The sequence below is a fragment of the Cherax quadricarinatus genome, chromosome 4 (assembly GCF_038502225.1).
Source record: "Cherax quadricarinatus isolate ZL_2023a chromosome 4, ASM3850222v1, whole genome shotgun sequence".
Classification (NCBI taxonomy): Eukaryota; Metazoa; Arthropoda; class Malacostraca; order Decapoda; family Parastacidae; genus Cherax; species Cherax quadricarinatus.
Genome location: NC_091295.1, coordinates 45,979,409 through 45,997,395, shown reverse-complemented (window position 1 = coordinate 45,997,395; position 17,987 = coordinate 45,979,409). Strand labels below are relative to the sequence as shown.

Below are 17,987 nucleotides of genomic sequence, written 5' to 3'. Positions count from 1 at the left end.
TATCTGCTAGGACCACTAAGATCTACATCTGCTGGGATCACTAAGACCTACATCTGCTAGGATCACTAAGACCTACATCTGCTGGGATCACTAAGACCTACATCTGCTAGGATCACTAAGACCTACATCTGCTAGGATCACTAAAACCTACATCTGCTAGGATCACTAAGACCTACATCTGCTAGGACCACTAAGACCTACATCTGCTAGGATCACTAAGACCTACATCTGCTAGGATCACTAAGACCTACATCTGCTAGGATCACTAAGACCTACATCTGCTAGGACCACTAAGACCTACATCTGCTAGGACCACTAAGACCTACATCTGCTAGGACCACTAAGACCTACATCTGCTAGGACCACTAAGACCTACATCTGCTAGGATCACTAAGACTTACATCTGCTAGGACCACTAAGACCTACATCTGCTAGGATCACTAAGATCACTAAGACCTACATCTGCTAGGATCACTAAGACCTACATCTGCTGGGATCACTAAGACCTACATCTGCTAGGATCACTAAGACCTACATCTGCTAGGATCACTAAGACCTACATCTGCTAGGATCACTAAGACCTACATCTGCTAGGACCACTAAGACCTACATCTGCTAGGACCACTAAGACCTACTTCTGCTAGGACCACTAAGATCTACATCTGCTAGGATCACTAAGACCTACATCTGCTAGGATCACTAAGACCTACATCTGCTAGGACCACTAAGACCTACATCTGCTAGGACCACTAAGACCTACATCTGCTAGGACCACTAAGACCTACATCTGCTAGGATCACTAAGAACTACATCTGCTAGGATAACTAAGACCTACATCTGCTAGGATCACTAAGACCTACATCTGCTAGGACCACTAAGACCTGTATCTGCTAAGATCACTAAGACCTACATCTGCTATGACCACTAAGACCTACATCTGCTAGGACCACTAAGACCTACATCTGCTAGGATCACTAAGACCTACATCTGCTAGGACCACTAAGACCTACATCTGCTAGGACCACTAAGACCTACATCTGCTAGGACCACTAAGACCTACATCTGCTAGGACCACTAAGACCTACATCTGCTAGGACCACTAAGACCTACATCTGCTAGGACCACTAAGACCTACATCTGCTAGGATCACTAAGACCTACATCTGCTAGGACCACTAAGACCTACATCTGCTAGGATCACTAAGACCTACATCTGCTAGGATCACTAAGACCTACATCTGCTAGGATCACTAAGACCTACATCTGCTAGGATCACTAAGACCTACATCTGCTAGGACTACTAAGACCTACATCTGCTAGGATCACTAAGACCTACATCTGCCAGGACCACTAAGACCTACATCTGCTAGGATCACTAAGACCTACATCTGCTAGGATCACTAAGACCTACATCTTCTAGGACCACTAAGACCTACATCTGCTAGGACCACTATGACGTACATCTACTAAGATCACTAAGACCTACATCTGCTAGGACCACTAAGACCTACATCTGTTAGGACTACTAAGACCTACATCTGCTAGGATCACTAAGACCTACATCTGCTAGGACCACTAAGACCTACATCTGCTAGGACCACTAAGACCTACATCTGCTAGGATCACTAAGACCTACATCTGCTAGGACCACTAAGACCTACATCTGCTAGGACTACTAAGACCTACATCTGCTAGGATCACTAAGACCTACATCTGCCAGGATCACTAAGACCTACATCTGCTAGGATCACTAAGACCTTCATCTGCTAGGATCAATAAGACCTACATCTGCTAGGACCACTAAGACCTACATCTGCTAGTATCACTAAGACCTACATCTGCTAGGATCACTAACACCTACATCTGCTAGGATCAATAAGACCTACATCTGCTAGGACCACTAAGACCTACATATGCTAGGATCACTAAGCTAGCTAGGATCAATAAGACCTACATCTGCTAGGACCACTAAGACCTACATCTGCTAGGATCACTAAGACCTACATCTGCTAGGATCACTAAGACCTACATCTGCTAGGATCACTAAGACCTACATCTGCTAGGACCACTAAGACCTACATCTGCTAGGACCACTAAGACCTACATCTGCTAGGACCACTAAGACCTACATCTGCTAGGACCACTAAGACCTACATCTGCTAGGACCACTAAGACCTACATCTGCTAGGATCACTAAGACCTACATCTGCTAGGACCACTAAGACCTACATCTGCTAGGACCACTAAGACCTACATCTGCTAAGATCACTAAGACCTACATCTGCCAGGACCACTAAGACCTACATCTGCTAGGATCACTAAGAACTACATCTGCTAGGATATCTAAGACGTACATCTGCTAGGATCACTAAGACCTACATCTGCTAGGACCACTAAGACCTACATCTGCTAGGAGCACTGTGACCTACATCTGCTAGGATCACTAAGAACTACATCTGCTAGGATATCTAAGACGTACATCTGCTAGGATCACTAAGACCTACATCTGCTAGGACCACTAAGACCTACATCTGCTAGGATCAATAATACCTACATCTGCTACGATCACTAAGACCTAGATCTGCTAGGACCACTAAGACCTACATTTGCTAGGACCACTAAGACCTACATCTGCTAGGACCACTAAGACCTACATCTGCTAGGACCACTAAGACCTACATCTGCTAGGACCACTAAGACCTACATCTGCTAGGACCACTAAGACCTACATCTGCTTGGATCCACTAAGACCTACATACATCTGCTAGGATCACTAAGACCTACATCTGCTAGGACCACTAAGACCTACATCTGCTAGGACTAAGACCTACATCTGCTGGGATCACTAAGACCTACATATGCTAGGATCACTAAGTCCTACATCTGCTAGGATCAATAAGACCTACATCTGCTAAGACCTACATCTGCTAGGATCACTAAGATCTACATCTGCTAGGACCACTAAGACCTACATCTGCTAGGACCACTAGGACACTAAGACCTACATCTGCTAGGATCACTAAGACCTACATTTGGTAGGACCACTAAGACATACATCTGCTAAGATCACTAAGACCTACATCTGCTAAGACCACTAAGACCTACATCTGCTAGGACTACTAAGACCTACATCTGCTAGGATCACTAAGACCTACATGTGCCAGGACCACTAAGACCTACATCTGCTAGGATCACTAAGACCTACATCTGCTAGGATAACTAAGACCTACATCTGCTAGGATCACTAAGACCTAGATCTGCTAGGACCACTAAGACCTACATCTGCTAAGATCACTAAGACCTACATCTGCTATGACCACTAAGACCTACATCTGCTAGGATCACTAAGACCTACATCTGCTAGGATCACTAAGACCTACATCTGCTATGACCACTAAGACCTACATCTGCTAGGATCACTAAGACCTACATCTGCTAGGACCACTAAGACCTACATCTGCTAGGATCACTAAGACCTACATCTGCTAGGACCACTATAAGACCTACATATGCTAGGATCACTAAGACCTACATCTGCTAGGATCACTAAGACCTACGTCTGGTAGGATCACTAAGACCTACATCTGCTAGGACCACTAAGACCTACATCTGCTAGGACTACTAAGGCCTACATCTGCTAGGATCACTAAGACCTACATCTGCTAGGATCACTAAGACCTACATCTGCTAGGACCACTAAGACCTACATCTGCTAGGACCACTAAGACCTACATCTGCTAGGACCACTAAGACCTACATCTGCTAGGACCACTAAGACCTACATCTGCTAGGACCACTAAGATCTACATCTGCTGGGATCACTAAGACCTACATATGCTAGGATCACTAAGACCTACATCTGCTAGGATCAATAAGACCTACATCTGCTAAGACCACTAAGACCTACATCTGCTAGGACCACTAAGACCTACATCTGCTAGGACCACTAAGACCTACATCTGCTAGGACCACTAAGACCTACATCTGCTAGGATCACTAAGACCTACATCTGCTATGACCACTAAGACCTACATCTGCTAGGATCACTAAGACCTACATCTGCTAGGACCACTAAGACCTACATCTGCTAAGATCACTAAGACATCTAAGACCTACATCTGCTAGGATCACTAAGACCTACATCTGCCAGGATCACTAAGACCTACATCTGCTAGGATCACTAAGACCTACATCTGCTAGGATCACTAACACCTACATCTGCTAGGATCAATAAGACCTACATCTGCTAGGACCACTAAGACCTACATATGCTAGGATCACTAAGACCTACGTCTGGTAGGATCACTAAGACCTACATCTGCTAGGACCACTAAGACCTACATCTGCTAGGACTACTAAGGCCTACATCTGCTAGGATCACTAAGACCTACGTCTGCTAGGACCACTAAGACCTACATCTGCTAAAACCACTAAGACCTACATCTGCTAGGATCACTAAGACCTACATCTGCTAGGACCACTAAGACCTACATATGCTAGAACCACTAAGACCTACATCTGCTAGGATCACTAAGACCTACATCTGCTAGGACCACTAAGACCTACATCTGCTAGGACCACTAAGATCTACATCTGCTAGGACCACTAAGACCTACATCTGCTAGGATCACTAAGACCTACATCTGCTAGGACCACTAAGACCTACATCTGCTAGGACTACTAAGACCTACATCTGCTAGGATACATCTGCTAGGATCACTAAGACCTACATCTGCTAGGATCACTAAGACCTACATCTGCTAGGACCACTAAGACCTACATCTGCTAGGATCACTAAGACCTACATCTGCTAGGATAACTAAGACCTACATCTGCTAGGATCACTAAGACCTAGATCTGCTAGGACCACTAAGACCTACATCTGCTAGGATCACTAAGACCTACATCTGCTAGGATCACTAAGACCTACATCTGCTAGGATCAATAAGACCTACATCTGCTAGGACCACTAAGACCTACATCTGCTAGGACTACTAAGGCCTACATCTGCTAGGATCACTAAGACCTACATCTGCTAGGACCACTAAGACCTACGTCTGCTAGGACCACTAAGACCACTGCTAGGAGACCTACATCTGCTACACTAAGACCTACATCTGCTAGGATCACTAAGACCTACATCTGCTAGGACCACTAAGACCTACATCTGCTAGGAGACCTACATCTGCTAGGACCACTAAGACCTATATCTGCTAGGACCACTAAGATCTACATCTGCTGGGATCACTAAGACCTACATCTGCTAGGATAAGACCTACTAGGAGACCTACATCTGCTAGGATCACTAAGAACTACATCTGCTAGGATCACTAAGACCTACATCTGCTAGGACCACTAAGACCTACATCTGCTAGGAGCACTAAGACCTACATCTGCTAGGACCTACTACCTACATCTGCTTGGATCGCTAAGACCTACATCTGCTAGGACCACTAAGACCTACATCTGCTAGGACCACTAAGACCTACATCTGCTAGGACCACTAAGATCTACATCTGCTAGGATCACTAAGACCTACATCTGCTAGGATCACTAAGACCTACATCTGCTAGGATCAATAAGACCTACATCTGCTAGGACCACTAAGACCTACATCTGCTAGGATCACTAAGACCTACATCTGCTAGGACCACTAAGACCTACATCTGCTAGGATCACTAAGACCTACATCTGCTAGGACCACTAAGACCTACATCTGCTAGGATCACTAAGACCTACATCTGCTAGGATCACTAAGACCTACATCTGCTAGGACCACTAAGACCTACATCTGCTAGGACCACTAAGACCTACATCTGCTAGGATCACTAAGACCTACATCTGCTAGGACCACTAAGACCTACATCTGCTAGGACTACTAAGACCTACATCTGCTAGGACCACTAAGACCAACATCTGCTAGGACCACTAAGACCTACATTTGCTAGGATCACTAAGACCTACATCTGCTAGGACCACTAAGACCTACATCTGATAGGACCACTAAGACCTACATCTGCTAAGATCACTAAGACCTACATCTGATAGGACCACTAAGACCTACATCTGCTAAGATCACTAAGACCTACATCTGCTAAGATTACTAAGACCTACATCTGCCAGGACCACTAAGACCTACATCTGCTAGGATCACTAAGAACTACATCTGCTAGGATAACTAAGACGTACATCTGCTAGGATCACTAAGACCTACATCTGCTAGGAACACTAAGACCTACATCTGCTAAGATCACTATGACCTACATCTGCTATGACCACTAAGACCTACATCTGCTAGGATCACTAAGACCTACATCTGCTAGGATCACTAAGACCTACATCTGCTATGACCACTAAGACCTACATCTGCTAGGGTCACTAAGACCTACATCTGTTAGGACCACTAAGACCTACATCTGCTAGGAGCACTAAGACCTACATCTGCTAGGACCACTAAGACCTACATCTGCTAGGATCACTAAGACCTACATCTGCTAGGACCACTAAGACCTACATCTGCTAAGATCACTAAGACCTACATCTGCTAGGACCACTAAGACCTACATCTGCTAGGACTACTAAGACCTACATCTGCTAGGATCACTAAGACCTACGTCTGCTAGGATCACTAAGACCTACATCTGCTAAGACCACTAAGACCTACATCTGCTAGGACTACTAAGACCTACATCTGCTAGGATCACTAAGACCTACATCTGCCAGGACCACTAAGACCTACATCTGCTAGGATCACTAAGAACTACATCTGCTAGGATAACTAAGACCTACATCTGCTAGGATCACTAAGACCTACATCTGCTAGGACCACTAAGACCTACATCTGCTATGACCACTAAGACCTACATCTGCTAGGACCACTAAGACCTACATCTGCTAGGATCACTAAGACCTACATCTGCTAGGATCACTAAGACCTACATCTGCTAGGACCACTAAGACCTACATCTGCTAGGATCACTAAGACCTACATCTGCTAGGACCACTAAGACCTACATCTGCTAGGACCACTAAGACCTACATCTGCTAGGATCACTAAGACCTACATCTGCTCTGCTACATCTGCTAGATCACTAAGACCTACATCTGCTAGGACCACTAAGACCTACATCTGCTAGGATCACTAAGACCTACATCTGCTAGGATCACTCTGCTAAGATCACTACATCTGCTAGGATACATCTGCTAGGATCACTAAGACCTACATCTGCTAGGATCACTAAGACCTACATCTGCTAGGATCACTAAGACCTACATCTGCTAGGATCCTACTAAGACCTACGTCTGCTAGGATCAATAAGACCTACATCTGCTATGACCACTAAGACCTACATCTGCTTGGATCGCTAAGACCTACATCTGCTAGGACCACTAAGACCTACATCTGCTAGGACCACTAAGACCTACATGTGCTAGGACCTACACTAAGACCTACATCTGCTAGGATCACTAAGACCTACATCTGCTAGGATCACTAAGACCTACATCTGCTAGGATCACTAAGACCTACATCTGCTAGGACCACTAAGACCTACATCTGCTAAGACCTACATCTGCTACGATCACTAAGACCTAGATCTGCTAGGACCACTAAGACCTACATTTGCTAGGACCACTAAGACTTACATCTGCTAGGACCACTAAGACCTACATCTGCTAGGATCACTAAGAGCTACATCTGCTATTACCACTAAGACCTACATCTGCTAGGACTACTAAGACCTACATCTGCTAGGACCACTAAGACCAACATCTGCTAGGACCACTAAGACCTACATCTGATAGGACCACTAAGACCTACATCTGCTAGGATCACTAAGACCTACATCTGCTAGGACCACTAAGACCTACATCTGCTAGGACCACTAAGACCTACATCTGCTAGGACCACTAAGACCTACATCTGCTAGGACCACTAAGACCTACATCTGCTAGGATCACTAAGACCTACATCTGCTAGGATCACTAAGACCTACATCTGCTAGGATCACTAAGCTAGGACCTACCTACATCTGCTAGGAACACTAAGACCTACATCTGCTAGGACCACTAAGACCTACATCTGCTAGGATAAGACTAGACATCTGCTAGGATCTACTCTGCTAGGAGACCTACATCTGCTAGGACCACTAAGACCTACATCTGCTAGTATCACTAAGACCTACATCTGCTAGGATCACTAACACCTACATCTGCTAGGATCAATAAGACCTACATCTGCTAGGACCACTAAGACCTACATATGCTAGGATCACTAAGACCTACATCTGCTAGGATCACTAAGACCTACGTCTGGTAGGATCACTAAGACCTACATCTGCTAGGACCACTAAGACCTACATCTGCTAGGATCACTAAGACCTACTAAGACCTACATCTGCTAGGATCACTAAGACCTACATCTGCTAGGACCACTAAGACCTACATCTGCTAGGATCACTAAGACCTACATCTGCTAGGACCACTAAGACCTACATCTGCTAGGACCACTAAGACCTACATCTGCTAGGATCACTAAGACCTACATCTGCTAGGACCACTAAGACCTACATCTGCTAGGACCACTAAGACCTACATCTGCTAGGATCACTAAGATCTACATCTGCTAGGACCACTAAGACCTACATCTGCTAGGATCACTAAGATCTACATCTGCTAGGACCACTAAGACCTACATCTGCTAGGACCACTAAGACCTACATCTGCTAGGACCACTAAGACCTACATCTGCTAGGACCACTAAGACCTACATCTGCTAGGACCACTAAGACCTACATCTGCTAGGACCACTAAGACCTACATCTGCTAGGACCACTAAGACCTACATCTGCTAGGATCACTAAGACCTACATCTGCTAGGACCACTAAGACCTACATCTGCTAGGATCACTAAGACCTACATCTGCTAGGACCACTAAGACCTACATCTGCTAGGACCACTAAGACCTACATCTGCTAGGACCACTAAGACCTACATCTGCTAGGACCACTAAGACCTACATCTGCTAGGATCACTAAGACCTACATCTGCTAGGACCACTAAGACCTACATCTAGGACCACTAAGACCTACATCTGCTAAGACCTACATCTGAGGACCACTAAGACACATCTGCTAGGAGACTAAGAACTACATCTGCTATTACCACTAAGACCTACATCTGCTAGGATCACTAAGACCTACATCTGCTAGGACCACTAAGACCTACATCTGCAAAGATCACTAAGACCTACATCTGCTAGGACCACTAAGACCTACATCTGCTAGGAATACTAAGACCTACATTTGCTAGGACCACTAAGACCAACATCTGCTAGGACCACTAAGACCTACATCTGCTAGGACCACTAAGACCTACATCTGCTAGGACCACTAAGACCTACATCTGCTAGGACCACTAAGACCTACATCTGCTTGGATCACTAAGACCTACATCTGCTAGGACCACTAAGACCTACATCTGCTAGGATCACTAAGATCTACATCTGCTAGGACTACTAAGACCTACATCTGCTAGGATCACTAAGACCTACATCTGCTAGGACCTAAGACCTACACTAAGACCTACATCTGCTAGGACCACTAAGATCTACATCTGCTAGGACCACTAAGACCTACATCTGCTAGGACCACTAAGACTTACATCTGCTAGGACCACTAAGACCTACATCTGCTAGGATCACTAAGATCTACATCTGCTAGGACCACTAAGACCTACATCTGCTAGGATCACTAAGACCTATATTTTTTTATTATCACACTGGCCGATTCCCACCAAGGCAGGGTGGCCCGAAAAAGAAAAACTTTCACCATCATTCACTCCATCACTGTCTTGCCAGAAGGGTGCTTTACACTACAGTTTTTAAACTGCAACATTAACACCCCTCCTTCAGAGTGCAGGCACTGTACTTCCCATCTCCAGGACTCAAGTCCGGCCTGCCGGTTTCCCTGAATCCCTTCATAAATGTTACTTTGCTCACACTCCAACAGCACGTCAAGTATTAAAAGCCATTTGTCTCCATTCACTCCTATCAAACACGCTCACGCATGCCTGCTGGAAGTCCAAGCCCCTCGCACACAAAACCTCCTTTACCCCCTCCCTCCAACCTTTCCTAGGCCGACCCCTACCCCGCCTTCCTTCCACTACAGACTGATACACTCTTGAAGTTATTCTGTTTCGCTCCATTCTCTCTACATGTCCGAACCACCTCAACAACCCTTCCTCAGCCCTCTGGACAACAGTTTTGGTAATCCCGCACCTCCTCCTAACTTCCAAACTACGAATTCTCTGCATTATATTCACACCACACATTGCTCTCAGACATGACATCTCCACTGCCTCCAGCCTTCTCCTCGCTGCAACATTCATCACCCATGCTTCACACCCATATAAGAGCGTTGGTAAAACTATACTCTCATACATTCCCCTCTTTGCCTCCAAGGACAAAGTTCTTTGTCTCCACAGACTCCTAAGTGCACCACTCACCCTTTTCCCCTCATCAATTCTATGATTCACCTCATCTTTCATAGACCCATCCGCTGACACGTCCACTCCCAAATATCTGAATACATTCACCTCCTCCATACTCTCTCCCTCCAATCTGATATCCAATCTTTCATCACCTAATCTTTTTCTTATCCTCATAACCTTACTCTTTCCTGTATTCACAGTGAGGACGTGTCGAGTGTGCTCTTTACGGACTGAACCAAGATGCCCTCCATCGAGCAACTTTACCAACAGCTTAAGGAAGAATTGAGGATGGCGAAGATGGAGATTCGGCGACTGACCGAGGAAAACAAGAAGATTCGTAGTAGTCCTCCTGTTTTGAGTCCTCAGGTCAAGAAGGGAAACTGGTCAGTGGCTGGACAGCATGGAACGAAGTTGACGATCAAGAAGACGAATGGAAAGGTAGAAACGATGAAGAAGAAAGAGACTGCTGTGGAAACTGTTGTGGAAACATCTAATGCATTCTCCGTGCTACCCGACGAATGTGAGTCGACTACTGGGAACGTCACGACGAACGACACCAAGGAAGGTAAGAATATTGTTGTTGTTGGGGATAGCCAAGTTAGGTACATGGATAGGGCGTTCTGCTTGAAGGACAGGAGTAGGAGACAGAGGGTTTGCTTTCCTGGGGCTGGGATGGAGGATATTGTTAGCCGTCTGGATGACATCATGAGAGGTAATGGGAGCAATCCTATTATCTGTCTCAGTGCTGGAGGCAATGATGTTGGCAGACGTAGGAGTGAGGACCTGATTAGCAGGTATAGGTCAGCAATAGAAATAATTAGGAGGAAGGGTGGGAACCCTGTCATATGTGGTATTTTGCCAAGGAGAGGAGTTGGAAATGAATGGTTGTCCAGGGCAATTGGTGTCAATTGCTGGCTGGACAAATACTGTAAGGAAAATGCGGTAACATTCATTGACAACTGGGACCTCTTCTATGGCAGAAATGACATGTATGCCAGGGATGGGGTTCACTTATCTAGGTCTGGGGTGGGGGCACTGGCAACTGCAGTGGAGGGAGCTGTTAGGACTTTAAACTAGGAATAGTTAGTGGTATGGGTTTTGGCAGGAAAACAGTGAAGTCCCAGTGTAGTAATATTATGAGTTCTAGGGGAACTAGTAATAAGCAGAACGAGGTAGATATTGAAAAGCCAGTGACACTAGGTGATAAGGACAGTAATAGGTTTAGTAGAAAAACAGAAATGAGCAGGAAGGGTAAAGAGAAAGGAGAGTCTTTCAATGTATATTATGCTAATAGCCGTAGTGCTAGGAATAAGATGGACGAGTTGAGATTAGTTGCTAGTGCAGGTAACATTGATGTATTTGCCATAACTGAGACGTGGTTTAATTCAAAAAGTCGGGACATGCCTGCGGAATGTCACATTCAGGGTTTTAAATTGTTCCAAGTAGATAGAAGTATCGGGAAGGGGGGTGGGGTGGCATTGTATGTCCGAGATCGCTTGAACTGTTGCATAAAAACGGGTATTAAGTCTGAAGTAACACATACAGAGTCTGTTTGGATAGAATTTTCAGAGGGGCATGAAAAATTGATTTTAGGTGTGATATACCGTCCCCCAAACTTAGATAGGGACCAAGGGAGACTACTATGGGAGGAAATTGTTAAGGCCACAAGGCACGATAATGTAGTAATTCTAGGAGACTTTAACTTTAGTCATATTGATTGGAATTTCTTGACTGGGAATTTAGAATCATACGACTTCTTAGAAGTAGTTCAGGATTGTTTTTTGAAGCAGTTTGTGACAGAACCTACAAGGGGAAATAACCTGCTTGACTTAGTTCTGGCAAACAATGAATCCCTTGTTAATAATTTAGAAATTTCAGAGGAACTGGGTGCTAGCGACCACAAATCAATTACATTTAGCATTGAATGGAAGTATGATAGTAGGGATAACTCAGTAACAGTCCCAGATTTTCGCTTAGCAGATTACGATGGGCTTAGAGAACACTTATCATCTGTTGACTGGGGTAACGAAGAGAGCTATCAATATGACAGTTTTCTGAACACTATACATGCTGCTCAAAGAACGTTTATCCCGTATAAAGAAATTAGATCAAATAGAAATGACCCAAAATGGATGAATAATAGGCTGAAATATCTACTAGGGCATAAGAAAGGAATTTATAGGCGTATCAAAAGAGGTGAGGGTCATCTTATGAATCAGTATATTGACATTAAGAGGGACATTAAAAAGGGGATAAGAAAAGCTAAAAGGGACTATGAAATTAAAGTTGCTAGGGATTCGAAAACTAACCCAAAAAGTTTTTTCCAGGTCTATAGAACAAAAGTTAGAGATAAGATAGGTCCCCTTAAAAATAACTATGGGCATCTTACTGACAAAGAGAATGAAATGTGCTCGATTTTAAATAATTATTTTCTCTCGGTTTTTACACAGGAAGACACTAACAATATTCCAGTAATTAATTTTTATAGTGGGCCTGAAGAAGATAAATTATGTAACATCACAGTCACTAGTGAAATGGTTGTGAAGCAGATAGACAGACTGAAGCAAAATAAGTCGCCGGGTCCTGATGAGGTTTTTTCAAGGGTTCTTAAGGAATGCAAAATGGAACTCTGTGAACCATTAACTAATATTTTTAATTTATCTCTTCAAACAGGTGTAGTGTCTGATATGTGGAAGATGGCTAATGTAATTCCTATTTTTAAAACAGGGGACAAGTCGTTACCGTCAAATTACCGCCCAATAAGCCTGACCTCAATTGTAGGCAAATTACTAGAGTCAATTATAGCTGAGATTATAAGAAGCCATCTCGATAAGCATAGCTTGATTAATGATACTCAGCATGGATTCACGAGAGGCCGTTCTTGTCTAACTAATTTATTAACTTTCTTCAGTAAAGCTTTTGAGGCTGTTGATCACGATAAAGAATTTGATATTATTTACTTAGATTTTAGTAAGGCTTTTGATAGAGTTCCGCACCAAAGACTGTTAAAGAAAGTGGCAGCTCATGGCATTGGGGGAAAAGTGCTCTCGTGGATCGAGTCATGGCTCACAGACAGGAAGCAGAGAGTGTCCATAAATGGGGTTAAATCCGAGTGGGGATCTGTAACAAGTGGCGTTCCACAGGGATCAGTCTTGGGCCCGTTGTTGTTTATAATATATATCAATGATCTTGATGAGGGAATTACTAGTGATATGAGCAAATTCGCCGATGACACAAAGATAGGTAGGATAATTGATTCAAACGTAGATGTTAGGGAACTTCAGGAGGATTTAGACAAACTCTATTCTTGGTCAGAAAAGTGGCAGATGCAGTTCAATGTAGATAAATGCAAGGTTCTGAAGCTCGGGAGTGTCCATAACCCTAGCACTTATAAGTTAAATAATGTAGAACTTAGCCATACAGATTGCGAAAAGGACTTGGGGGTTATGGTGAGCAGCAACCTTAAACCAAGACAGCAATGCCTAAGCGTACGTAATAAGGCAAATAGATTACTGGGATTTATATCAAGAAGTGTAAGCAACAGAAGTCCAGAGGTCATACTGCAGCTTTATACATCATTAGTAAGGCCTCACCTAGATTATGCAGCTCAGTTCTGGTCTCCATATTACAGAATGGACATAAATTCGTTAGAAAACATTCAGCGTAGAATGACTAAATTAATACATAGCATTAGAAATCTTCCTTATGAAGAAAGATTGAAGACTCTTAAATTACATTCACTTGTTAGACGAAGAATGAGGGGAGACATGATCGAAGTGTATAAGTGGAAGATAGGTATTAATAAAGGGGATATTAATAAGGTCTTGAGGATATCTCTCCAAGAGAGAACCCGCAGTAATGGATTTAAATTAGACAAGTTTAGATTTAGAAAGGACATAGGAAAGTATTGGTTTGGAAATAGGGTAGTTGATGAGTGGAACAGTCTACCTAGTTGGGTTATTGAGGCTAGGACTTTGGGTAGTTTCAAATTTAGGTTGGATAAATATATGAGTGAGAGGGGTTGGATTTGAGTGGGACTTGCAAATGAGTGGATAGAGTTATCAGAGCTTATTTCTTGGGTAGCATTGAAAATTGGGTTGGGCAAATGTTTTGTTAGTGGGATGGATTGTAAAGGACCTGCCTAGTATGGGCCAACAGGCCTGCTGCAGTGATCCTCCTTTCTTATGTTCTTATATAAGGCTGGTTGTCCTTTTTTGGATTGTAAAAAGTATTTCTAGCAATTTTAAAAGATTTATTAATTACGTTTCTTGTGTATTTCAAATCACCTGTTTACTGTGATCTTATTGCATAATTGGATGTCACACGACTCATCAGAATTTTCTCGAAAAGCTTTCCTAATCATATATCTTTTGTTTCCCAGTTTTCTTCTGCACTGATCAAGTCCCACAAGTTAAAAATTCGACTTAATTTAAAAAAAAAATGTTTAAATGAACAGGTTCTGCCCAAGTCTCTTTTACCCAATAGACTCCTTGACATGAGAGATCGTCCTTTTGATGATTTTATGAGAATTATTCTTCAGAAATATAACTAAAATACAGGAGATGGAAGCATTCAAAATATTTAGAAACAAAAAATGCTCTTTTAATCATGCCATTCCATCCGAATGGAAACACAGTATGTTGGATCATTGCTATAATAAACTCAGAAGAATTTGTAATGATCTCAGAAACAAACTAAAGCAGATAAAATAAATGCAATAGTAATTATGAAAGAAAATGATTACCAAGAAAAAATGAATAATCTCTTAGATGATACTGAAACCTATTCTAAACTTAGAAAAAATCCCCTAGAAACCGTTAACAGCAATTTCAATAAAACAATAAAACTTCTACTGAAAGGCAAAGATGAATTAGTCAAACAATTTACTTCCACTAATCCATCTTTACCTTACATGTATGGACTAATAAAAACACACAAACCAGGGAATCCAGTCAGACCAATTATTAGCTCCATAGGATCAGTTTCATATAAATTATCCAAATGGCTTGTTGACATTTTGAGCCCTATTGTTGGCAAAATTTCTAACTTTAATGTTAAAAACAACATAGATTTAGTTGATAAATTAAGCTCCTTGACTGACTTAAATGATTTTAACATGGTTAGTTTTGATGTTACTTCCTTGTTTACGAAAGTTCCTGTTGATGATTTATTAAGTTTCTTATCTGAAGAACTCGTTAATTATGATTTACCATTGCCAGTTCCTACTATCATTAAACTTATTAAACTTTGCATTGTTGATGCAAAATTTGTATTTAATGATAAGTTTTACACTCAGAAGTTTGGTATGGCAATGGGAAATCCTCTTTCACCTGTTCTTAGTAACCTATACATGGAATTTTTTGAAACAAGGCTGCTTAACACAATCCTCCCTAATAGAGCTAAATGGTTCAGATATGTTGATGATATTTTGTGTCTTATGCCCAAGAATGTAGATATACACCATTTCCTTGGCAAATTAAATAGCTTAGCCCATTCTATAAACTTTACTGTTGAGTTTGAAGAAAATAACTCATTGCCTTTTCTAGATGTTTTAATTATTAAGGGTAATAATGAATTCAAATTTAAAATTTACAGAAAACCTACAAATAACTGTTCCTATGTCCACTATTATTCTTCACATCAAGATAGAGTTAAACTGTCTGTTTTCTCATCAATGTTTTTGAGAGCTTTACGTATTTGTAGTCCAGAGTTCATAGATGAGGAAATATCCAAAATTTATGAAATAGCTAATGATTTGAAATACCCAAGAAACGTAATTGATAAATCTTTTAAAATTGCTAGAAATACTTTTTACAATCCAAAAAGGGACAACCAGCCTTATTCAACTAAAAATATGTTGGTTCTCCCTTACCATGAAAACTTGGTTGATATGCCTTCTCTTCTTAAGACTTTTAATATCAAAGTTGTATTTAAAAATCTTGATACAGTAAAAAAACTTTTGATAAAGAATTCCCCCCAAAATGCTGACGGATGTGTCTATAAGATTCCTTGTAAAATTTGCGATAAAGTTTATTACGGTCAAACTGGTAAAAATCTCGAACTAAGATTAAAACAACATAAATATAGCATTAGAACTGGACAAGATTCCAATGCTCTATTTATTCATGTGAGAGATTTTAACCATCCAATTGATTTTCAAAAAGTTGAGAAAGTTGTATCAAGCAAGTCCATGGTCGACAGGAATATAATTGAATCTTGTTTCATAAAAAGCAGTTTTGACAATAATATGAATATTTCCTTTGGTTTATATAAATTAGATCCATTTATAATTAATAGAATTTGGGAAGAATTTAATAATACATTGGACAAATAATAAATTTTAAAATTCTTAATTCTTGGGTAGAATAGTTTGTTGGTGGGTTGTGTGAAGGACCTGTCTAGTTGGGCCAGCGGGCCTGCTGCAGTGTTCCCTTTCTTATGAGTCGCGCGTCAGGTGTTGCTTTGTTGTGGGATGTGATAGTGAGGTGTGGGCTAGACCCTTTATATGCCTTCCTTTGATGCATTACTTTTATTGTTCCTTGATAATGTGAGTAGTCACGAAAGCGCTTGGAATTTCTCTATTCTTTCACAGTGGTTGTTTTGCATATTCTGAAATCACCTGTTTACTGTGATCTTATTGCTTATATATATATATATATATATATATATATATATATATATATATATATATATATATATATATATATATATATATATATATATATATATATATATATATATATATATATATATATATATATATATATATATATATATATATATTAACAAGTCGGCCGTCTCCCACCGAGGCAGGGTGACCCAAAAAGAAAGAAAATCCCCAAAAAGAAAATACTTTCATCATTCAACACTTTCACCTCACTCACACATAATCACTGTTTTTGCAGAGGTGCTCAGAACACAACAGTTTAGAAGTATATACGTATAAAGATACACAACATATCCCTCCAAACTGCCAATATCCCAAACCCCTCCTTTAAAGTGCAGGCATTGTACTTCCCATTTCCAGGACTCAAGTCCGGCTATATAAAATAACCGGTTTCCCTGAATCCCTTCACTAAATATTACCCTGCTCACACTCCAACAGCTCGTCAGGTCCCAAATACCATTCGTCTCCATTCACTCCTATCTAACATGCTCACGCACGCTTGCTGAGTCCAAGCCCCTCACCCACAAAATCTCCTTTACCCCTCCCTCCAACCTTTTCGAGGACGACCCCTACCCCGCCTTCCTTCCCCTACAGATTTATATGCCCTCCATGTCATTCTATTTTGATCTATTCTCTCTAAATGACCAAACCACCTCAATAACCCCTCTTCATCCCTTTGACTAATACTTTTATTAACTCCACACCTTCTCCTAATTTCCACACTCCGAATTTTCTGCATAATATTTACACCACACATTGCCCTTAGACAGGACATCTCCACTGCCTCCAACCGTCTCCTCGCTGCTGCATTTACAACCCAAGCTTCACACCC

The 17,987-nt window shown here is 41.9% G+C and overlaps 1 long non-coding RNA gene across 1 annotated transcript in view; it reads right to left on the bottom strand.

The window, feature by feature from the left end:
* LOC138854260 (uncharacterized) overlaps window positions 1–17,751 on the bottom strand; it is a 182,769-nt gene extending 165,018 nt beyond the window's left edge. Inside the window, exon 1 of the long non-coding RNA XR_011393465.1 lies at window positions 17,364–17,751. This is a non-coding gene — a long non-coding RNA (uncharacterized lncRNA). The remainder of the gene's footprint in view (window positions 1–17,363) is intronic.
* Between the last annotated feature and the right edge of the window lie 236 nt (window positions 17,752–17,987).